At 41.6% G+C, this 24,895-nt stretch overlaps 1 protein-coding gene across 9 annotated transcripts in view; it reads left to right on the plus strand.

Annotated features, from left to right (window-relative positions):
• NCKAP5 (NCK associated protein 5) overlaps positions 1-24,895 on the plus strand; it is a 435,525-nt gene that overhangs the window by 128,933 nt on the left and 281,697 nt on the right. The window contains exon 1 of one of the 9 annotated variants that reach the window (XM_084524267.1): positions 11,243-11,298. The exons of the other annotated variants lie outside the window; for them this stretch is intronic. The gene's annotated coding sequence lies outside the window, so the exon portion shown is untranslated. Of the gene's footprint in view, positions 1-11,242; positions 11,299-24,895 lie in introns of those variants that run through there. 9 annotated transcript variants of the gene reach the window in all.

A 24,895-nucleotide genomic window follows, 5' to 3' on the forward strand; every position in this document is an offset into this window, starting at 1 on the left:
GACGAGCTGCAGGGAGGCAGGGAATCAGTCGCGGGCTGCAGATTTCTCTGTTTATTTTAAGTATTTGCTTGTCTGATCCCTGCTACTAACTAGGCTTCAGCCTTTGCTTGTGATGTGGGTCGTCCCCAGAGGGTCTGCTGCCATTGCGTGTTTCTGTAGAAGGTGACACGTCCTAAGACTAAGTGGCTTAAAAGGGCACAGATATTATGAATTAAAGACCTTTAGCTGAATCCCTCATAAATACTTATTGCTGTTCTGTATCATTTAACTGGAAACACAGAAAGCGTGTCTCGTATTTAGAGACCTGGGATGCTCACACGCTTGTGAGGCTGAACTAGAGAGTCTGCCTGTTGATGAGATTGCCTGGTTTAGGGGGGTTTTGGGTAGGAATGGGCTTGTTTTTCCAATCTCTGAAAATAACGAGCATTAATACACATTAATAAATTATTTAAGGATATTCTGCCTTGATTTACAAACCACTCAGAAAGTCCTGTTAATTCTTCAAAAAGGAAATTTTTCCAATGAGAAAAAAAATATCTGTACTTGTTTTCATTATTCTAGTACTTCTTCAAATATGTAATAATGACTCGTTTTCAGTTCAGAGCCATCAGAGATAAATTCCATCCATCTCTATGAGGAGCAGAGTGTGTTAAGCAGAGCTTTATTTCTCCGTAATGGCAGTACGGGGCTTTATTAGTTAATCAGAGGCAATGCATCTATTGCCTTTTATTGAAATCCTTGATAGCCTTGCAAAACAAATAAAATGGTCTTCTCCTCTTCACGGCGTGCATTTTGCCCTCTTTGTATTTAGGCAATATCCACAGATGGAAGTCACCCGAGTCTGTCCCCACCGGCGATGCCCCTTACGCTGTGCCAGGGAATTGGGCAGTGGGTGGGGGCTGGACACGCACTGCTCTCGCTGTTGTCATTGTTAGGTGAACAGAAAGGATCCTAAACCGAGAATGTGAGTAGCAAAAAGGATTTATATTTTCTCTTAGAAAATATTGCTGGTGTGGCTGACTGCTCTCAAAGCTGAGGGCAATGTGGCTTTTGTCCCTTTGCTCTGGTGACTGCTTGCTGAGTGGAGGCTGGAGTGTGATGTACAAGAGCACTTAAGGCCAGAGTCAGGCAGTCAAGGAAAGCAGCCACACCAAATGGTTACAGGTAGGAAAAGGTGGTTTCCTTCTGTGAGCCCCAAAGACTTGTGATCCCAGTCTGCTGTCCCTGCTTGTTACATAAATTCTCAATAAGGAATTTTGATATGAAAGAGGTTTTGATGGCCTTTGACTGAGGCGGTGTATTACAGCTAATGATAACATACCTGTCTTCTTTCCATAATCTTCCAATAAACCTTTACGGAAGAAAATAGTTAACCCAGCCCATCTACCTTGATTATGTCAGTTATACCAAAATGTGATGAGAACAGAGGATGGTACAATTAGATTTACTTTGGTGTATGTGGCAGCGTGTCGCTGACAGAGCCTTTAAAAGAGTGAACCTGGAAAAACAGTTAATAGAAATTCAGAGCCAATTAACTCAGCATCAAAGCCAATTGCTCAGGATAAGGATTCATTCTTTTTTTTTCCCCTCATAATTTGCGGTACAGTCAGTATGCTGAGAGTACAGAATCGGGCTCAAGAGAGAACAGGTATCAAACAAAAAATCAGATTTCCAGTGGCCATAGAGATGTAAATGACTTGAAGAAATGAGATTTTTGAGCAAAGGTATGTACACGACTGTGCTGGTTGTCCTGGGGTGACAATGAACTTACATGTCTTATGCAGAAGATGAAATGTGCTGTCTTTTCCTTGGTCACAGAAAAAATCCTTTAACTGTTTCAAGGTTTGAACAATGCAAATCTTGCAAGCAGTGCTGTCTTCTTTAAAGAATTTGATAAATGTTGAAATGCTTGTAATTTGCCTTTTTTCCTACATTACCACAGAACACACTTAGTTGGCCAAATAAAACACAAAGCTCTCAGTAGGTAGAAGATAATTTTCTCTACAGGCATAGCAGTAAATATCGATTTCCTTCTGAAATAGATAAATCACTTATTCTGGAAGGGAAAAATTGTTCTTAAATATTTTGTCCAACCTTAACTATAACTACAGGATCAGGAAATATTTTTTTTTTCTTGAATTTGTGGCACATAATTTGTATATTCTATGTGCTGCAGCTAGTGTATATAGATATATAAATCTTTAAGCAGCTGAAAATCTTTTGACTGCATTCAGGAGCAAAGTAAAATAGAGCTCTTAACTTAGATCACACAAAAGCTGAAGTGGAGGCTTTCAGGCATACTCAACTGGGTTGGGAAACGCTTTCCAAAACTTCTTGTTTAGTCCACAAGACCAAACAGTGAGTCAATATTTAGACTGAGGGCTGGGTCCTCAGCTGGCAGAAAATCACAGAGTTCCACTGAGGGGAGCTGGAACTGGACAGATTTTGCAGCCACAAGCTCTCATGGTTTTGTTGCTCGTCTTATGGTATTTGGTTCCAGGTCTGTCTTTCACTCCCTGACACCCAGATTTGGGGCACTACCCACAGTCTCCATTTGCATGAAGACAACATGTGGCCAAGTGCCTTGCTTGTCTGATTTTTAGAAAGTGTCTTGAAAACAATAGGCCTAGAGGCCCTCAAACTATTAGGCAAAGAAAGCAGCCCCCAGACTGATCATCTCAAATAATACGGTTTATACAATGATGTCAAGATTTTTGCAAACATATGGCTAAAGATGCTCTAATTTATCCCAGTGGAGAATGTGATCCTAAATATTAGTCAGGAGACAAAAATGAACTGTTTATCCAATATACATAGTCTCCCCCTTTCTGTCTCTGAGTCAACTGTTCCTATGGAGATTGCTTGTTTCTTCTGCAAGTTCATCTCATATTGTGGTAGATGGCTCCTCACAGCTGAGACCTGCAGGACATTGACTCTTCCCCATTTACTTCGGAGACAGCAAATTTTGGCAGCAGAACAGCTTCAAGTGCCGCTTGGCATAAGCTTTGACACAGCTGTAGTAGAGGGAGAAGAATGTACTTACAAAGCAGTCGGCCTATTTAAACCCCACGTTACCATCCTGACAGCTTGTAAATGTACTGAAATGCTTTTCCCAAACTCAGAGGATGCTCAGGAAGCTAAGATTTCTACAACTCGGAGGCCAAGAGGCAGCCAGTTGACTGAAGCCCTGCTTCCCACTGCTTGTGAAATGTTCTGCTCCGTTCCCATTCCCTCCTCCAAGCCCATCACGTAGGTGTTCTGGGACCTACAGTGAAAGCAGGCATATGCTCCACGCCGTGCTGGGAATTGCCTACCTGAGACCTGGGTGCTGCAAAAATCAACACACTGCTGGCCTCAGGTGCTTTGTCTTATCTCCGATGTTTGCGAGTTACTGGTAGGACCCACTGGGGAATACTGTGTATTTTCCAGCTCTGCCTTGTGTGGCTGTGTTCTGCTGTTTGACTTGGGTGTTGCAAATAACCTTCCTTCTAAAAAGCATTGAGTGGAAAAACCTGTATTTCTGATTAGATTCTTAGACTGGAACATGGAGAGCAAAGGATTCAGGTCTATGCAAGAACGATCAACAAGAAACGAAATTGTATTTCTTTTATTAAATTCAGTAGGTTCATATTAAGCTTGCTAGAAGCATCCCCAAATAAATATACACTTCACCAAGACTGCTATAATGCATATATTTTCATTGCCATGGATTTCTGTCTCTTCTGCTGGATTTTCTTCTAGAGATAAGAGATTAAGAGAACGCTGCCTCATGTGAAACCAGTGCCCTGAGCTCAATCCCTCCCTTCTGCTTTTGTCTCCGGTTGGTAAAAGCCCTTTGTAATCTGGTAAAGCAACCTGAACAAGGAACTGTTTTGTCTAAAACAATGTATTCCATCCTGAAAGCTTCTCTATCTCTTAGTCTCTAACATTTGCAAATTAGTCCTTTTCTTTGCCTTCCTCTTCTCCTGGATTTACGGTGCATTATCCTAACACACATTTCTTCACCTGGCAGAAGCTGTCCTGCCACAAGTGCTCTCTAGAGACCTGAAAAAATCAGAGCTGAGAGTCTTCCCCAAAGGGAAGAGAATACCAGAAGGTGGACTGACTGAGAAAACAGGGTTCAAATTTAGCAGAACTGAATGGATTCAACAGTTTTCTACCCTGCATCTACCTGGTGAGAATGAGGAAATGCAGTAATCAACATTACCAAGACTAAAAAAAAAAATTGAAAAAGAACAAATTGATGTGCAAAACAGGAGGCTGTAAAGGTATATTTGAAGTTTGTCCCATTTGCCTTCTTAGCTCAGTCCTTTGGCTTTGGGCATGGATTCCCTGCTGTTTGCTGTGTCCTGGAGCCTCCCAGCAGGGCGGACAGGCAGCGGGGCTTTGGGCAGGCGGCCGCTGTCACTGGGGAGCTCCAGGCTGGCAGCGATGTGTGATCTGCACCGGGTGCTGCCTGTGTTTGTAGAAAATAGTTCGGTTTCAGAGTCTACTAAGAGCTCTGACTGGTCATGATCTACACCGCGGTAGGAACAATAGGCTGTCAGCTAGAGCCGTGTTTATTTTTATGTATAGAATATCCGAAGTTAGAGACCTGTCAAAAGCCTGCCTAATGTAAGGCTGCCGCTTCCTGACACAAGTCCCGGGAAGCCCATTTTAAACCCTGCTTTACAGTTTCTTGATTCTCTCCCTCCCAAGGGCAGCCTAATGTGAATGTGAAGTGTATCATAATGGATGTTTTCCCTCAAATCCTTCAGCCTTAAATCCTTTCTTTTTCTAATTCTAGTGTGAGTTCATCTTACATTTCCCCTTTTGTACTATTATCTGCTGTCTATAGAGACGTAGATTTGATCTAGTAAGAAAGTGCTGTGTGTCACAACAGATACTTTACACTTCCTTAAGGCTTCTATTTGGCAATAAACAAATAAATAAAGTCAGCATCTGAACAACTTCCTAGACAAAGACCAGAATTACTTTTTTTTTTTTTTTCCTTTTAACTTTACAAAGAAGCCAAGGAAAATAATGCAATAGTAATATGTTCATAAATTGAAACTGCTGTAAACATACTTAAATCAGTGTTTATGTGAATGTACTCGGTTTGACAAGTTTAATGTAGAGGCTCGTTGCTCTCTGCATTGTTTTCTAACACTGCCACTGTATACCTGGCCAGGTCTAATACTGGCTTCCCAGCTGGCCAGATCCTCCTGATCTTTTCTGTTGTTTAGAAGCTGCTAAGGAAAACTAATCCCTTAGATTTGCATGGATCAAAATATTCCATGTTCAAAAGAGTCGCAGGCTCAGAAATCTTCCAAAGACTTGTCCTCCAAGACTCCTGAAGATTTGTCCTCCAGCTATTCAGGGGCACACTGACATTTCCTTATCTGTAGTTGCCCTGGTGATGTGGGAGGCTGACCAAAAGGTTACACTTACCTGAGTTTGTATCAGTAGCTTGTAATTTTTAAATGGATTTATGAGTTAAAATATCCACTTTGTTTTAAACCTTTTATCTTACTGTAGTTACAGAAGTTGTACTTTGGTTGTAGGTAGTTTCATTGGGATTACAAATTCTTTCTTCCCTTTTGTTTAAATCCAGCAAATTTCTGCTCAGTCTGGTAGTGGAGATAAAACAAGTTGCCATTCGTACTGCCAGCGAGCAGTTAGATTCATACAGGAGACAGCGATCCAGTTCTGCAGATCCTGTTTATTCAGAAGTTATTTCATACTGCAGTGACGTGATGGGATGCTCAGCTGATTGTACCTGCTCTTAGGACTCCGAAGCCTCCTCTGCTGCTTTGAGGAGCTCTGAGTTAACTTCTTGTAGAAACAACATCCAGATCCCCTCTACCTCTTGTAAAAGGTGACAGTTCGCAGGCAGCCATTTGGCAGTAAGTGTTTTCATATTTCTTGAACTCTGCTTGCAAAAGCTGGCAAAGTATCCAGAGCACTCTGGCCTTTTTATAATTTGCGCTGTGAGTGCTCTCTTTTGGTGCTGTGTAAGTGATACTTATTGGCAATAGTCACTCAAATCAACAACTATTTTTTATTTATTTTTTATTGTTCCTTGTAATTTATAGTTTATTGCTGCTTTCCTTGCACTGATTACGCTCACCATAATAGTCAGCAAATCCATGTTCTTTTTTTTTTTTTTTTTTTTTTTTTTTTTAAACAAAACCTTTTAAATCTGTGTGGTTTCGTCTCAGTTTGCTGTAAGTCCCAATGGTATCAGCCTTGCGGAGCAGAGGGAAGGAGAACTAAGGGACTTGCTTCACTTAATGACCTTCAGCTGACCAACATTTAATTTAAATTTTATGGGTATAACATGTTATTAATCTCACAGCTATTTGCATTTATGGCCTGCAGCCATCCTTCCCTGGGCTGTGATCTCTTTCAATCTCACATTAAGCCAAGTTTGGCTGGCCCATATCTGGATATTAGGTTTTGCAGCCTTTTGGTATATGGATGTCATGGGAAACTGTTTGTCTTTCTTGGGTGCCACGCTCACCTCCCATCAGCTACTGAACCGATTCCTTGGAACCTGCTGATACTCATTGTACTTGCTAAGGTGCTAACATTTAGATGGGATGAAGAAACTCTGGGATGTATAGGGTGAAGCCAAGAGAAGATGATCTTTTACTAGTCTTATTGTGGCCACAAACTGGAAACAGAGAGAAATGAGTGGCAATGGGAAGAAAGGAAACAAACGGTTTCCTCATCATTCTCCTTTGGCATCCATGAGTACAGGAAAAAAATAATCAAGATGAATGAGGTCAAAGGAAGGTCTTTTCTGTCTTAGGAAAGATAAGATTTTTTTTCAGGGAAAGTCAACGAAGGACAAAATAAACAAATAAAGGAATAAAAAAGAAAAAGTATCCTTTGCTCAGGTGTAGTATGAGGGCAGAAGGCAGCAGAAATTTGGCAGAAATGTGGTGATGCTCTGCAGAGAAGCCAATGGAGGAGGAAAGCAGTCTCCTTATTTTCCCTGGTGGTTTAAAAAAAAACCATAATGACCTCACTGTAGACAAATGTCCACATACAAAAGAATGACCCTCAGGTCACTGGAAGCTGCCCAGGCAATGTTCCCACTCCTGCAGGGGAATGCTGGACTGCAGGACTAATCACCTTTTGTGCAAGCCATCGGGGTTATCATCATGGCTGCATTTGGAAATATTTAGTGTTTCAGAGATTTCTTATCAATTGACTTGTTCTAAAAAGATCAAGATAAAGTGTGGTGAAAGTACAGTTTTATTTCCAGAAATGCTGAACTGCCTACTGCATTCTGTGGATGGCAGGTATTTATTTTTTAGCCCAAGGCCATAGTTATATATAGGATGTCAGTGAGGGTCCTGAATGCCTTTGTGTTTAAAATGGTGAAATTCAGATGCCAGGCAATGCCCTAAACAAGGTATTAGGGTGGCTGGGCCTGATATCAGAAATCCAAAGTATTTAGTGTGTGCATAACTGACATGTGGAAAGAGATATTTTATTTTCATTTTAATGTTTTTTTTTTTTTTTTTTTTCTTCAACCATAAGTGCTGAAAAGAAAACTTTAATAATTGATGAACATTTTTTATTGTTTCTCATGAAAAAGTCATGTTCAGTTTGTTGTGTGATGGGGCTGACATGGCAGTGTTAGGACCACAGTTATGTTGGATGCTGTGTGATGTACACTATTCAAAGTTTAATGAGCACATTCTAAGACAAAGAAAAACATTATGAGCTTACCAGGAATTGGCGCTTCTTATTTAGCCTGTGGCATTATAAGCAATTTATTTAAGTGACATTGAAAAACAATTGCACTTATTCAGCCTCGTCCAACATCTACTGCAAAAGATTCATTGCCAATAGATTTGATGGAGAAAAAGGTTTAATAAAATAGTGCTTGGAAAGGTATGTTGTCTAGTACGTAAAACTTGCACACTTGAATTTTAAAATGCTTAATGTTAGTTTAAATCTGTTCCCACTGAGGTCAATGGAAGTTTAATCACTGACTGATTTCACTGGGAACAGAGGCCAAAAGTAAGCACCTTTTAAAATCCCACACAACAATTTCTGGCACACAAATGTGGCAGCTACCAAGACAGTTCATTTTTCTCCCAAACACAAAGCATGATCCAGTTTTTTTTGTTGTTGGTAGATTTTATTTATTTATTTATTTATTTATTCATTCAATTTTGGACGAATTTCCACTGGGGGCCGTGGGAGTTTGACAGAATGCATTCAGCACTCATTGGGAGACAGTACGACCTCAATGGGTATGTCTAAGATGCTTAAGTGAATCTGTGAGTTAAGATCATTGCAGTGTATACCAGGAAAATGTTGCCTTTATGCAAGTGCAAAAACAATACACAAGTGTAAATGGCTTTCAAGAAAAGGATCTGGAGTGAGATCAGAAGGTCAGAATTTACTTCTGAGGTCAGAATTTACTCTTGTTCTGCAAACAACACAGAACATCTCACAACATAATAATATGCTTCGAGGTGCCCATTTCATTTAAAGTATTTTTAAGAATGCAAAAACAGGGATTTGTGATGAAAGAAACACGTAACTCTTCGATGTGGGTGCTGTGGTAAAGGCAGATTTTGGAGACAATTGCCAAAAGCCACATAACCACTGAAATAGCTGCTTTATACTAGGCTGAGCTGGTCCACAGACTCACTTTTTAAAGAGCTAATTCTGCTCTATGTGAAATTTTGGTCTTCAGCTCTGAATACTGTCAGGGGAGACATCAGCTGGCAGCAGATGTGGAAAGCTATTCATGCTGGCATCCCAAACAGCTTGGCTGGGGAAGCTCGCGCAATGCTTCGATAAATAAATAAATAAGCAGTCAGAATTGCATTCAGTAAACAAAGATTGCGCTTTACCTAATTTGTAGTGAATTCTTCTGAGATGCTTTGTATTGCTTACAATATTCAGTGTAGTTTGAGTGTTTTCAGTTTTTCTGCATTCCCTTTTGGTTTGCAAACTTTGAATCCAATTATTTATTTGCAAAAAAAGAAAAAAAAAGAAAAAAAAAAAGCAGAAAGCACCTGAAAACATTAGCAGTGTTTCAGTTTCATAGTAAAAAAACATTCTAGGCTAAAGAGTGTTGTCTTTTCTAACGGCTTCTGATGTCGAAAATTTTTGGCATTTTCTCAAATTTTATACAAACTGGGATTACTAAAAATTCCTTTTTGGGTCTGCAGACTTTAGGCATTAGAGGTAATTTTCACCAAAATTACGTTTAGTGACAATACACTTGGGACAAAACACCCCCAGTGGTGTCTGCGTCCTCCTACCAGTGGCTGCATTTGCTGACAGTGATGAGTCCACAGAGATATGTCCCCTGTGAAAAATAACATTTAATAAGGCATAACTGGAAAGCCTTCACTTTTTTTTTTTTTTTTTTTTTTTTTTTAAAGCTAATTTCAAGATGTAAAGAACCACATGAAAATCTTCTATTGAGTGATTGCCAATGCAATTCCTCCTGTTGCTGCCGCACGCGGTGATGCTGTTCTCCATGGTCTGAGGATTCACAGCCCTCAGCAGCTCAGTGCCTCCAGTGGCAGTGTCACGGAAAATTTCCCCATTTCGTAGCTCCCCCAGTTAGGAAATATGGGTCAGCTGATTTCCCTGTGACTATTGCACGCCAGCTAATATTTATCAGAGATGATAATGTCTTGCTGCAGAAGAGTAGCATTTGTTCCCCTGGTTTCAGAGACCAGTTGTACGTGGTTTGGATGTAGAACTACAAAATAGCTTTTGACTGTTTGAGGCTCAGCATCTATTTCGGTACAGGCTGTGGGTTTCAGAGCAGCAGCAGGGAAGGGGAGGGGAATTAGGTTGCTCAAGAGATCGGGTGCAGGTTAAGAATCCCTTTTTATCTCAAGTAACCGACTATTGCATACACGATTTCACTGACTGGCAATGAATATGAAGGTTCGTGGCCATCTGTCTGAACGGCAAATGTGAGCTTCTGTCAGTTTCTGGTGGTCTGAAATCACGTAATGAGGGACAAGACTGTATAGATCAACCTCAAACCATCTTGTGAGATTTTTGGTCTCAGGAGGCAGAGGTAGGGGCACCGAGGCAATCCACCCCCAGGCCCCAGTGCAGGTACTGGCGTGGCCTGGCCTGGCCCTGAGCCCTGAGAAGGGAGCAGGAAAACTTCCAGAACGTTCACTGGCCTTGGGGTCAGGCCCAGTTGTAGTGATTCTGCTCTGATAACCCACTAAGAGAGCAAAACTGGATTTTATTTATTTATTTTTTTCCAATAAGTGAAATTTGTTGTTGAAAGTCACTATTTTCCCTCAACAAATGACTGAGGCGTTGAAATATTTCTTTAAAAAATTGTACCTCCTGAGAGAAAATATTCCAGCGGGATGGTGATAATTGACTTTTTAGTGTTAACTACCATAGCTTGAAGCACCATATGGGTTTTGCATTATTGTTTTTCCTGCTTGATGCCTTTAAATTTGCAGAGCAAAATTTTGTTCCATTGAGGCCTGTGTCGGCAAATTGCCTGTGCCTGAGAGACTCACTTAGCCTGCAAATAAATGTACATAAGTAGAGCAAAAAGCAAAGCCACGCAAGCCTGTCTGTAATAGTGTATAGTTGAATCTTCAGTGAGTCGAACAGAAGAGGCCTGTTTGTAGGCCCAGGAGCCCCTCTGGGTGTTGTGGGGTCTGTACAGGGAGTGGGCAGCTGCCGGCCACGTCCCAGCCTTCAGAGGAAAAGTCTGAAAAGCAGGCCATTTGGTACTAGTCTGCTGAAAAGGATGGGTGGATTGGAATTCTTCCTGTTGTTGTGAACGCTACTTTTATATATGCTTCCTTCTGTGGCAGATAATCCTGAGGAAATGCTGCAAATCCAAGTAAGTCCTTGTTTGACAACAACACGCCCAGAAAACACAGAAATCATTACAGCTTTTTTAGCCCATCAGTTTCTCTTCGGTCCACTGGTTTGGTAACCATATTGCCTATGTATGATAATGCACTCAGGAAGAAATCTGGGTACCTCTCAGGTCAAGCAAATGGCTTTGATAAGGTATCAATATTTGCCTAAGAGGCTGCGTTGGAAGCACACCCACTGAGTTGGAATGAAAGGAGTATGATTTAGGACAGGCGATATAATCCAGCTTGACAAACTAGTTAAATATTGACAAGAAGCGGAAGAGCAGCCAAGCTCAGGCTGAGGAGAAGACTCTTGCTTTTCTGATTGAGCACGACCAGGACTTGCACATCCAGAATGAGTGGCTGCCGGAGCCCTGGTGACGCGCCCCCATCCAGTGACCTGCATGGCTCGCCATCTCTCCTGCTCAAGGTAGGGCTGCCCTTCCAGCAGGGCTGCTCCTGGGGGCGCAGCACCTTGTCAGAAAGCTGTGTGGGTATCTCCGAGCTGGTTTGACTTCAGGAGATATTTTTATCGTGGGCTGTTCGGTTGCATACAGGCGTGCACTGTTCAAAATGTAATGAAGAAAACTAATTGTGTTTTTTTAGTACGACATTATGTTGTACATTTTTTACCTTATAAATCAGAGCGATTATGCACATGTGTGTCTGTTCATTTAAAAATGTGTATTTAGTTGATAGAATTATTATAAGACTGTGTTTAAAACCGGCTATTAGCTAATGGAGAGGCCTCATCGTCAAAGGGTATTATGAGATTACTGCTTCATTTGCCATAATGCACAGAGATAGTCTGAGGGTTCTGCTTTTTGTTTATGTGTTTGTTTAAATTTATTTACATACTTTAACCCATTCCCTAGCATTTTATCTTTCAACAAAATCCTTTTATAATCCAAAAGGTTGGGCAGATATGCTGCTCCACATGATAACTGAAGAGCTATGTAAATAAAACCTGACATATTAACTGCCTTGCATTCCTGTAGTTTCATATTTAGAAATAAGAAAGTGTAGTGGAGATACGGGAAACAGCCATGTTTGCTTTTCCAAAGGGTAATTAGTCAGCAGCTGGAGCTTTTGAGACTAACTAACGGTAGCCAATCACCTTTTCTCTATTCCCACAACAGCAATGAAATTGGGACATAGAAGAAAATAACCAAAAACGCCAACATATTTTTTATTAGCACAAATGATTTTATAAACAAATAATATAGAAGCAAAATGGTAACAAGCACTCAAGAGAGCGAGCAGTAAAATATTTACTGTTTATTTTAACATTTAGTCTCCTTGGGAGACATTTCATAAACTGGCGATGATATAGATGTCAGATATGGATTGTTATTTACCCCCACAAACAGAGCATTGTACTGTACAATTCCGGTGTGCCATATGGCCTGAACATACCATGCAATTCATTAGTGAACATGTTACAGCTTTATATAGCCTCAGAGAAACGTGGCAACATGTGATGTAATGCTCATGGACAGTAGTTTGTTGGCTCATTTACCAGTGCTTTAAATAGAACGATGCAGTGCACGTTGCATTTGATGTTTGCTTCTTCTGGGAAATTCCCTGAACTGTTTTTCGTTATCAGTCCCTTGGTATGAATTGTTATAGAAGAAGCAGATTACGGAAAGAAGGAAGTGTAACATATATGCAAATGTGCAATCTACATCGCCTGATTCTGCAAACGCGGGGCGCAGAACTGAATGCCTGCCTTGTTCCTAGGCCAAAATCCCAACCTTTCTGCTCGATAAAAACATAAGAGCTTGTCTCACAGTGCTGCAGCTCAGGCACCAACCTGGGAAGAAAGCCGTGTGTGACACTGTTTTACTAAGGCTTAATAAGCTGTGACTTTGTGTCATCAGGACCATTTAATCAATTTTGCTGTCTCATAACACGATAACCTTTGGTATCTCAAATAGCTTCAGGTCACTGATGTGTACAGATCATGAACATCAAAATCAACTCTTAGTTTCTTTAACACGTTTCATAGTGCAATGCAGCCAGCACATGGTAAGAACGAAACGCATTCATTGATTACTCTTCAGACACATCCAGAACCCTTCCACATGTAGGGCTGCCTGGGTGTGACTCACTGCTGTGTTACTCCAGTTTTCTGCTGTTACAGCTTTATGGAGATCAGGGGAGTTACTGCGGCTTAACCCAGAATTGCACAGTGGTGACATCAGCCTTGTTAAGCCAGGAGGGAATTCTGCATACGGAAAGCCTTCCAAGCCGAGCATAGTTTTTCGGAAAGGAAAAATGGGGCTAGGAATCCAAGCAGTACAAGGAACTGGCATTAATATGTGTATTAATAAAGCACTGTATTTTTTCTACAAACAATTTTGTGATACTGTTCAAACAACCCATTTCCAGGAATGATTACGAATACAAAAGAATATTAAAACAGAAAGATGTAACAATGTAAATGTGTGTGGTGAAGGTCAGACACTGATGAACTCGAAAATATTTTTGAGAACTTGCAAGAGATCTTTAAAACTTATTCTTGAAGCCTTTAATTTCTTGTGATTCAAAGCAAAAATTCCAAGATACTCTCCAAATCTTCATGTAACTTTTGCATTCAAAGTGTTTGTTGCGATTACCAGGGTTGAATTTGGCCCACCTGGAGTAAATGTCTGACTGTGGGCTGTATCTGCTCTGTGCTGCTGTTGGTGGCCTCATGTTCCTGCTTTTCCTGGTGCTGATGCAGAAGGGAAAGAAACCATGAGAGTTTCTTAAGCTAGGGAGGCTGCTTTCATGCACCTAAAAGCCTTCAAAAGGACAGCGCTTTTCCTCAAACAAAAGCTTCACACAGAAGAGCAAAGAAAAGAAATATCCTTCACATTTTGGGAATGGGAGATGCTGGAAAAGAAAATGTGTAGGTGGAGTTTTAGGCTGAACTGCATGTTCTTTGGCAGAGCACAAACCAAAATTCAGAAAGGTAAATTACTGGGAGAAGTGTGGACATAGAGCAGTGTCTGCTGAGAGTGATGCACAGAGCTCCCATGTACATTCCCATGCATCAGAGCTGTACAAATAATTCGGAAATCTGATACCAACAGAGGTATTTCCCTGCCCATTCTGCAGGGATAAGTATTGAAGGCCTAAGAGGACGCTCAGTAACAAATAGTCTTTTGCAAACAATGCTCAGACATGAATGTAATTCATCCTTTATTCATTAGGTTGGAAGTTTTGCCAACATGTTGCAGTAAGTGTTAATTAGGAGGAAGTACTTATGCAGGTGTGCAAAACAATTTTTGAAGCTGCGACAAGATGAGATTTGAGCCTTTCTCAGTTTTCACTGCTGCAAGTGGACAGAGCATGCTCGGTTCTACCTCTCATGAAAACAGAGCTCAAGCAGCAGAAAGCTGCTAATTATGAGCCCATACTTTGTGCCTAGCTCCGAGAGAAGCATGGTGATTACTGATGTGCAGGCAGCTTGTAACAGCACCTGTTTTCCCTAACTTTCTATCCAACGAGGGCCTGATCACCTTAGGCGTACAGTGAAAATTCGCAGGATTGGGATATCAATTTATGGGCCCAAAGCCAGGTGAGTAAAGGAATAAGGAAATGAAGGAAGTTGCTTTGAGTTGGCTAGAAATGAGGGAAATGTCAGGAGATTTCTGTCACAGCGTCGGAATCTCACAATAACCGCTGCTAGGAGCCTCATTCCATGCATATTTGAATGCTTGCTCTGATTTGGCTTCGAATCTGAATGCTGACTCTGTTCTCATGCTGAATCCAGAGCCCAAATACATTTTCTCTATCCCATTTATTTTCCCAGGCCTCGTTAATTAATAAGATCTGTGTGCATTCCAGTCCAAGCTCCAGAAGTTGACATCCTATGGACTTTGGCTATTTAAAGCATCATTCCCATGAATAAGTCATGGTAAACAAGGATCAGCAGGAAATTATCATTTGTTGCTCAAAAGTAGTCAGTGCTAAATCAAATAAATACCCCGCCTTTTTAATGTTCTGTCACACAGACTAAAATCAGATAGAGCTTTTATTGAATCCGGCCCAGAAGCTATGAAGTAAAATAAATATAATGGAGTTGATTTCATTCTCCTGTTTGTTTCACTGTTCTCGGAGAAAATGTTTGCTTATGTAGGCACAGGAAACATTCTGAACAAATCCAGAAATACTTTTACTATGCATCTCCAAAACTTATAAGAAAGTACTGTAGTTCAGAGGAAACTTAACTATGAATGATCATGCTTAACAGAATTTTTTGTTCAGTTGTCACTTAATATCATGCTCCTATTTATGCAGTGGAGCTGTTCTGTGTGATTAAGCCAAGCCAAATGTTTGGCAGAGGACTGGGGACTTTCAAAATTAGAAGATGCTCCTTTTGGTGCCTGGTTTTGTTTAACTATGGAAACAGAAGCTTCAGAGGAGCGAAATTTTACTTTGTAATTAAACGGGTGAAAATAAAATTGTCTGTAAAATTTCCTCTAACGAAGCAAGACTGGTAATCTGAGTTTTCCTGCTGGTTTCTAAAAGAACACAACATCTGTTCAGGCAATGTTTTTCATTGTACTTTTTATCATTTTAAAAACAAAGCCAAGGAGAACAGCAAAGATGTTGTAAGAACAGGATTCCAAGCCAAGTTCATAAATTGGCTTTAAAAGTGATTAATAAGCACTCAACACTAGCAGGCAACAGAATGTAATCACATTTGGGTAAGGCACAAGGGGTTCATCAGGCTCTCCCTACAAATGCTACAGAAAACAGCTATTTGTTAGTTACATTTTATGTTTCTTTAGCACTGAAAGGAATTTTGCCCTGGAAAGAAACAGGGATTTGTCTATTAATGCAGTATGTTATCCTCGTACAGAACTAGCCACCGATGTGGCTAACAGCGATGGTTCTGGTTTGGTGGCAGTAATAAAACATTGGTCCAGTTGCTGCACTTTCTTGATATTCTGGTCCAGAGTAGTTCTCCCTACCCGTAATACCTTTGAGTTGGATGTAGTTTCAGCACAGGCTGAGTTTTGAGGAAAGAATCTTTGCAACTTGTATTTTCTTTGGATTGTGTTCTGATCCTTGGCCCTGCCTCGGACAGAAATCAAATTGCATGGAAACTCTTCCCTGAGATAGGAGCTTTAAAATCCAATTTGGGGATTTTCATTTTGAAATGTGACTCGAATTCTTCTCAAACTTCGCCGTCTACTGTGTTCATTTCTCCTATGTAATCCACTCTTCAGGCTCCAAAATATGACATAAAATGATATTTTAAAAGATGTATTATATGGAATATAGTGAATGTCTTCAAAGCTTAGCAGGAGAATAAACTCTGGAAATAGCTGTGTGTTTTTAGAGGCAAGAAGAGAAATGCAGTGTGTCAGCAGTGTATAGTAAAAGAAATTTACTCCTCAAAATAAAACGAATGGAAGATTTGACAATATTACTCAAATTGTAAGTAAATCTTAGCTCTTACTAGAGAGTCTTTATACTTAATGTGAGGGTAAACAATGACTTTGTGAATTATTGCCTGTTTTATGGAAAACAATCAAGCAGCACCAGGTAAAACTCTGTTGTTACAAATAGCGAGCAGAGCCTCTCTGACCACACCATCAGCATATCAGCCTAGATAGTGGTGGTGCTTTCCTTATCCTGCTTTGCTGCGATCCCATATGGTCCCTCCACAGACTGCCAGACATATGGGAAAGGGAAGGTTTGGGCTGCACATACAGTGACAGGCCGGCTAAAACCCGCAGATATTCTGAGTAGGGTCCGGCTGGCTCAAAGGGTTTGCTTCTCTCCATGTCATGCTTGTACGTGGTTTGTCAGGTGAATCACTGGAGACATTTCTAGCCTTGTCAACTGATTGCTGCACATCTCCTGGTTTCAATTCATAGGTATTCAAAAGCTGGGAAGTTATTTGCAGTACATCGTCACAGGCACAGAACTCAATCTATTTCCCGTATAATTTTAATCAAACAAACATCTGTTTGGCAAAATATTTACTAGGCAAGGCCAGCACCTAATAAGGCACGTACAGCAAACACTGACTGAGCGAATTCAAGGTAGAACAGGACTGAAGAAGACACGCCTTGAATGCAGCTGCTAAGAGGTGGATATTCCCTGTAATTACTACTGATGGTTGGCAACATGATTTTAAAGATGTTTTGGTAGCTAGCGAGCGTTAACTTAGGAGCTTGGCTGGGCTGATGGACATGGCTGGTCCTTGAGGACCTTGAAGGCAGCACAGCTCCATGCCCTGTGTATGCTCACCTTTACCTGCAGTGAAGTATCTTACATCTTTTCTCTCAAAACTGAGGTTTCTCTTCACATACTATGTGTGCTTGTATTTGTGGAAGTGGATACCAACATGCCTTGATGGCACGTTTGATGGAGCAATACTCAAACGCAGACGTGTAATACAGACAGTGAAATCCCTTCTGAATTAATTTTCATTCCAATCCTGACATACATCTAAAATCCCGGATTTGTCTCTGGTTTTCAAGAACTTTATTATTAATATTTATTTATTTCCCGTCTTCTTGGTCTAACTTGCAGATGTGGGGTCAGTGCTAAGTGCAGTCTGTGCACACAGCTTGGCTCCTGAGTGTGGCTCCCAGCGTTTGCAGCTCGTGCTGGAGAGGCTCTGTGCAAGGACCTCTCTCCCTTGCATGCTTGCCCTCTGCTACTGGCAATCAATCATGCTTTTCTGCAGTCTTTCCTCTCTTATTCCAATCCTTGCTTGTGTTTCTTATGGGATTTATTTATTTATTCAAATTTAACATCCTGAAATCACTTTCCTGACATCACCCAAACCTTTTGACATGATACAACGTTTAAGTAGAAGCCACCAGACTGGCCCTGGACACCTTTCCTATGAAATCCTGTGATGTAGTAATTGCAGCTTTTTTCTCTTTCTGGGGAGGCATTGGGAACCCTGCAGATCTGCTATTACCTGGATGTGGTGCTGTTCAAGAGATGGCTTAATGCAACGGCATTTTAGATGTAATGACCTAAATACTCTCTCAGCTGGCTGTAAAGCAAATGGACAAATGAAGCACATTGTTTATGCTTCGTTGTGTAATGTTTTAATACTCCGTCATGTTTGGTGACAGTGGCTTCAGCTTAAGCCATGATTTTTACATTTGAAAATCTTAATTAGAAGTTTGTAATCCCGAGGAAAATCTATCAGGGAGCTGCTCCATTTTTTATTTTTCCAAGTTCTCTGAACTCACCAGCCTGGGACAGTGTTGAGATAAGAAGGGCGTTGGATGATGCACGATGCTCTGCCTGCTCCTGCGTGAGGGTCCAAATGTCACCCTCAGGAAGGCTCAGCAAAGGCTCAAGTCCTAGCTGGGGAAATGCCTAGGCCCCAGGCGTTTTTGGATATTTGGAGCCCTCGGGGAATGAGGCAGGGGGTGCCTCAGATGGGGCAGCACAGCGGCAGTGCCTCACTCTGCTCACTGCCTGCCGGGTGCCGACTGGGAGGCAAGCACCATGCAGACACACATCATCAGGAGTCCAGAGCTCTCTGGAGGGCTGTTTCCCCTACAACGATAATCAAACAAACATCTGTTTGGCTAAATACCTACCAGGCGCTGCCAGTACAGAAATAGATAGGTACATCGTGGTTCTGCTTTAGCATTACTTTTTAAAACTTCACTGGTTACCTAAGCAAAAGCTCCAGCTCATCCCTTATAGCAGAGCGTGCGTGGCTCTGGCTTATCCTCTGCAGCAGAGCTTCCTCTGGCGAGGGGCCTGCCAAGAAGACTGCATCTCATACCTCATTTTCTGCCTCTTGCCTGAGTGAAGCTCCCACAGAGACTGATAGTTTGTGGTTTTACCTCCAAGTTTTAATCCTGGCGAATGCTTCATGGATTGCAGTGAGGGAACAATTAGTGTAAGACCTGTGGCGTGGGGCTCCGTTAATAAAAAATGTGCGAATGCAGACCTTCAAGGATTGACATGGTAAGGGCATATACAGCTATAGCTAATACCCAGCATTTATTGGAGCCTCCCAATAAATCTTTTTATAGGGTATATGACTACAAGGAGAATGGAAAGTGGGAAAATTATAAGTGGAAAGTCTTGTATTTGCCAAATCTCTGTGTTTTAGACATTTTACATAGTCAGCTATGTATTTGTGCAAAGATTGACTTGGAGTAGAAAATCTGGCTTGTGTCACCAGGATTTTTCTCTTCTCACCTGACATTAATCTGTGCTTTCTTTACACTCTCATTATAAGTTTCCAGTTAGTTTTTGTGCTGCCAACTTGGAATTAGATGAGGCAAACCAAGTATATTTAAAATCAGATCTCCTTGTGGCAGACAGATGCAGCAGTTACTGTCTCAGCGCGGGAGGCCACGGGATCTGCTCAGAGATGAGCAGAACTAAGGCCACAAATGGATCTAGGGAGATGAAGATGTGAAGTTAAAGATACTGCATATTTGACACCCTAATGACATGGGGTATTAATAGCACAGCTCTTCCGTATTACTAATAGCTTCCTTGTTTCCCTCTTAATTACACAAGACGGTCACACATCTTCTGGTTCCCCCAGTAGGCAAAGTAACTTACAAGCATCTGCTCCTTCAGACTCTGCTGCACAAGTAAATAAATGGTGACAGCCTTGTAAAACCCTTGACACTGTTCCAGCATTTAAAACCTCTGTTTATCCAGGATTCAGCAAGTACAGAAATGACTTTCATGACAGAACTCAAGCAAGGCAGCCCGCTAAAGCTCGGCTCCTTGAGATACCATTCATTAGCTCTGAAATTTATGGCTACCATACACTGGCTTCAGGCAGAATAGGACAAACGCTTTTAATGAAGGAGAGCTGGATTTTTCTCCTTGATCCATGTAAGTCAGCATCCGATGTTATCTTGGAGATAACTAACAAACATCAAGTTTAAAATAGCACGGCAATGAGCTGCTCCCCTGGCAGGAAGCCCTGCAGAGCTCCCCAGTGTGTGCTGTGCGCCCAGGGGGTTAGCCTGCAATGGGAACGTAAATATGGCCAGGGAATTGTAAAGGAGAGGAAGTTTCAATGTAAACAAGATAGTAAAAACAGCACAAATAACACGGGGAGTAGCCAGGAAATGATGGTATTTATAAAGAATGATGAAAGGGGAAAGGGATGGAGAGGGGGCAGAGGAGTGCAGGGTGTCATGGGATGAGTTCCCATGCTGAGAAGGGTGAGGATGGGTTGGGCGCCCTGCGTCCTGCTCGTCCTTCATCCCAGCCATCCAGTGAGAAGCTCGGAGCCCTTAGAGCTCTGATCCCTGCATGCTACAGAGAAACTTGTGGTTTGGTTGTGTTTTTTTCCAAGAGAACCCTTGCATTTTAATAGTCTATGGAATGAAACTCTAGGTGGTCTCAAACTCATAAAGGACACCAGAGTATTTAGGTAATGATGAAGGAACTCTTTTGTACCAGACTCTTTGGGATGTTCATTTACATGATTACTATATTAATTCATTATAGCATCTCATTATAGCTGGGAACACATCAAACTTTGAAAGCCTGCACCTTTAAATACAACCAAAGGCCCTAAAACACGAGCAGTAACTTCTCTACATCCGCTGAGCTTGTCTTCATTCAAGAAGTGGCTTAACAGCATAGCTGAGGGTGCACAGCAAGCAGGCTTTGTGCTGGTGGAGAAAGGCACATCTGGATTCCCTGCCATTTATCAGTTCATCTCCGTTCTAACCTGGGCAGCGAGAGGTTACAGAATTAGGCTGGTTTTTAGAAATAACCATCTGCTCCCTTATGAGCAGATCCTACTCAGTATCAGGCGAGTCTCAGTGCTGAGTGTCACTATCAGTAAGCACTTACTGATTACATGCTATAGAGAGGCTCAGGGAGCTCTCTCCTTACCTTTTTAAGCAGTATTTCAAACACGTGGGAATGGCTGTAATCTGTATTGTCGGGTCAGACGTGGTAGATTATTTGCCAGAGTAAATAAATTAGACTAAACCGCTCTGCAGCTGAATTGTCATAGCGGGGTCAGTCCTAAGCAAATGCTACAACAAATTTCTTCTGAAGTGTGTCGCAGCCTACACAGAATAGGAAATCTCCAGAGGAGCAGAGCAGCTTTACTTATGTTATGCTTTTCTTGTTTAGTCTGAATGACTGTGACCAAGTATGCAGTGTTGCTGAAGACCCATTTCATGCTATTTAAGGTGCTGTGGGTGCCTTCTGTGCACCTCCTTTCGGTGTAGGATGGGGAAGGTACATTACTGCTGCTACTTTTTGTACCCTGAAAGGTGATCCCAGAAAGCAGGTAGTCAAGTCTGAGCTGTAACAGGGGTTTTTAGAGCCGTTTTCCAACTGCTGTTTGGCTTTTAATAGGAACAAAAGTTTGCTTGGCTTGGGGCTTTACTTACTTGTAACAACCAAAACTCAGATGCTGTGTTATCCTGCACTTGCTTGGCTGCCTTCAGAGGAGTATTTGTGAGCTTGGCACACCTTTCATTTGAAATGAAGTGGAAAATCTCCAGCGTTGAGTCTGGTTTTGGGTTTCATCACATAACTTTCAAGCTACCATAATCTGCAGTGAATTTTTTGCTAAAATAAGCTACATATTTCCTTGGAGTTAGTAAAGAGAGCAATAAAATGTGGATTAGCTGATAAAAAAATCTTATGAAAAGTTATTTTCAGTACAGGAAAGGGAAAGAAAATGATTTCTTTGTCTCCATGATGAAACTGAGAGAAATAAGTATGTAATTTTAAAATAGCTCAGTCCTTTTTGCCCTATCACTGACATCCACAGTACTCTGGACTCCCTGTACCTTTGTGCTAGCGCCACGTACAGAAACCTCATGAATGATGTCCCTTTGTAGACACAGTTGCAATGGCTTCAGCCCTGCGTGTCTTCCTGTGAAGGTTAAATAAATAAAACAAGTGGCCAGTAGCGGCTTCTGGAATTCCTGCCGAAAACCAAGATTTAACACCCTTTCAGCAGTGTAAGGTTGAATTTATTACAAGAGGCTTCAGTGATAAAAAAACAAACCAAACTTCCCTCTGAACTGCAGAAAATGGGGATTGTACAGTTCCTCAGCTTCCCGCGGAGTTCTTGTCTACCCTCAGGAGGCATGGGGCACAATTTTGGCTCCTTGCAGTGCTTTAAAAGCTGCTCGCTCTGTGTATTGCACCCCTCAGTTGTGGCGATGGTTGCCACATGGCATTAACATCAAGTAACATCCCAGGTAAGGCCTGTTCCCCCTTCGAGCTGAGGTACTCTGTTGCAGTTGTGCTGCAGCCTCCCTCAGACCCCATCTTTGTGTAATGCCTCACAGTTTCCTAGGTGCCCTTTTACCCTAATTTTCCCTCTCCTCATTCACTCTAAATCATGCAATAATTGCAAGTCGCAGTGTGTCCTGATATTATAGGTCACTTTACAGTTTTGTTCTCCTCTCCAGCGTGTTTGCTAGCCCTTCAGCTTTGTTTGCCAGCACATTTGATCATGGTTGAACTTATATCAAAGGAGCATTCAACAAAGCACTGCTCATTAGCCCGTAAATTCGCTGTTTGTTAGCCGACTTACAGTCCTGCCCGGCAATCCAAACAGACAGAGGGGCACAGGGGGAGCCTTGGCAGGGGCAAAGGGGGCTCCACTGGAGGATTGATGAGTGCACAATCAACGCTTTCTGCAGCAGCACGATGGCCTCTTCTTTTAATTGCACTTTACTGAGCGGAGCTGATTTGTGCACTTGTGGGAAGTGCTCTCAGGCAGCTGATTTTTAAGCTTCACGTGCAGCCGGCCAGTAGGTTGCAACCCAGGCTATGGGGCATGCACCTGACCAACATGATGACCACATCCATGATTCATAATATTGGTTATGACAGAGCATTATAAGCAAGGCTGTGTAGCCTGACAACTCCACAAGCAGAGTGCCAGTCCGTGGAGCAACACATCCTGGTTTGCCATTCCCTGTACTGACTCTCAGCTTCCCCATGCTTTGACAGAGAGTTCACTCTATCAAAGTGAACGTTCCTCGTGTAGAATGAGAAGGGAAAGATGAAGTGGGTGGTTTGTTATTTCTCCTTCCACATGTCCTGAATTTCTTGGGTAAGCTGGTGAAGGGGACCATGTAAATAGATTGCAGTTTAGGGAAGACTTATAAGCTAGAAAGAGCTGCAATTGGGTGTTTCTTCCTTGAGTCCCCCTGTAAGTGAGCATGTGAAGGGAGAAATGTCACAGAAGATTCTCAGCAGTTTGTTCTTTCTTTTGCTCTTTCATGCTTGTTTCATTTAAAGCTATCTGGGCTGCATCACTGAGCCGAAGGCAGAAATATTAAGCCTTGCGAGAGAATAATAGATGTAATCACCAATTTTTATTAACTAACACAGAAGACTGAAATGTGGAAATACTTTCTCTCCTAGTGACACGGAACTATGAATGCGTCTACCGTTCTGACTGGCAAAAAATCTCATGTTTAGTTAGAAAATATTTGACACGCTCTCCTCAATGAGATGAGTCCCCTCAGATCTCCACGTCTGGGAAGCACCAGGCAGGCAGCAGCGAGGCTGTCACTGCCAGGATCCCAGCACTGCCTGCTGCCAGGTGCTTAGTGCCACACTGCAAGCATTTCAACATGAACCCTGCTTCAGAAATGTCAGTCTTGCAGCTCATCTGCTTTGGGGTAAGGTCTTGTTGAAGACTGGCAGGGTAGCTGCTCACAGAGATCTTTCCATATAGGATGTATATATCTGTGTCAGATGGAAACACAAACAGATGGTCTCAGAAAACAATGTTGGAGACAATATATGAAGTATGTGATGGGTTCACTGATGTTCTTGTTTGCTTTGTGAGATCTTTACGTAATTCCTGTCCAAATGGAGGGAGTGAATGCCCATACACTCCGAAAGCAGGGTACCTGTGTAGCTGAGGGTACACGTGCAGTTTTCTTTGCTGTCACTTTGATCTTGTGATTGCAGTTTGGAAGGCAGATACTGAGGAAAAATGATGCGTCCCAGAGTGTTTATTCCATTGCAAGCAACCTAAAAGGTGCATGATGTTGTTAAAGGCAGTGCTCTTTACCAGGTTGACATTAATGCATATGCAAAATGATAGCCAAAGCCTTTACCTTCCTCTTACTGTGCTCAAAGCACTGGGCAGTGAAATAATGCTTGGAGTTGATCATAGATGCATGACACAGCCCACCTAATGTGATAAAATTCCTTTTGGTATCAGGCACAATTACACAGAACTCAAATGCAAGCACAAGATGTGAGTACTTTGTAAAATTCATAATGAAATAAATGTTCATTGTTACTTTAGAACTTGAGTGTTATTCTCAGCCGTCTATAGATCTTAATGGAATAAATGCAGTATCTGAAAGTGAAGAATACTACAGCTTACTTTGGCATAAATTGCTTGATTATTGGAACTCGCTATTAGAATTTCCTGTAAAGCTCATTTATGGAAATAATTAGAAACAAACTCTTCAGATCCACTTTGCCAGACTAATCTTCTTTACAAATTGCCACTCTAAAGTAATTTCTAGCTCTCTGTTCTGAGAAACTTTATCACAAGGAAGAAATGCAATATTAGGTTTTAAAATTAATACATGATAATCTTCTGATGAGTGTTGGACAGCACATAATGAGCTTACACTTTCGCAAGCAACTGAGTGAGAAAAATGTTGTTGAAATGAAGGAGATTTGGGATGAGTCGGAATCCTTTTGAAATAACGTTTCTTACTTGAGAGGATGAGTGTAACTCTAGTATCTGGCTTGCAGTTGAACAAGGTAACTAGTGTTGTGACCCTTTGGGAAGGTATATTCAGTTTTTAGGGGGCTGAGGCTGACTAGGGGGGATGAGGCTGAAGAGAGTATATAATGCTATGCTTCTGGAGCCTGCCAAGACATGCCAAGTGTTTCTGAGGCCATCAACTTTCCCGTGAGTTGGAAGAAGCATAGAGACCAACATCTCTAAGCAACTTTCTTTTTTTTTTTTTAATTTGTTCTTCCAGAACAAATACGTGCATGACACCCTAATGACAATAGCAATGTCTCACCCAGTTACTGTTTGGAGTCCAGGACTC

This window comes from Aythya ferina (genome assembly GCF_964211825.1).
Source record: "Aythya ferina genome assembly, chromosome: 6".
NCBI classification, from domain to species: domain Eukaryota; kingdom Metazoa; phylum Chordata; class Aves; order Anseriformes; family Anatidae; genus Aythya; species Aythya ferina.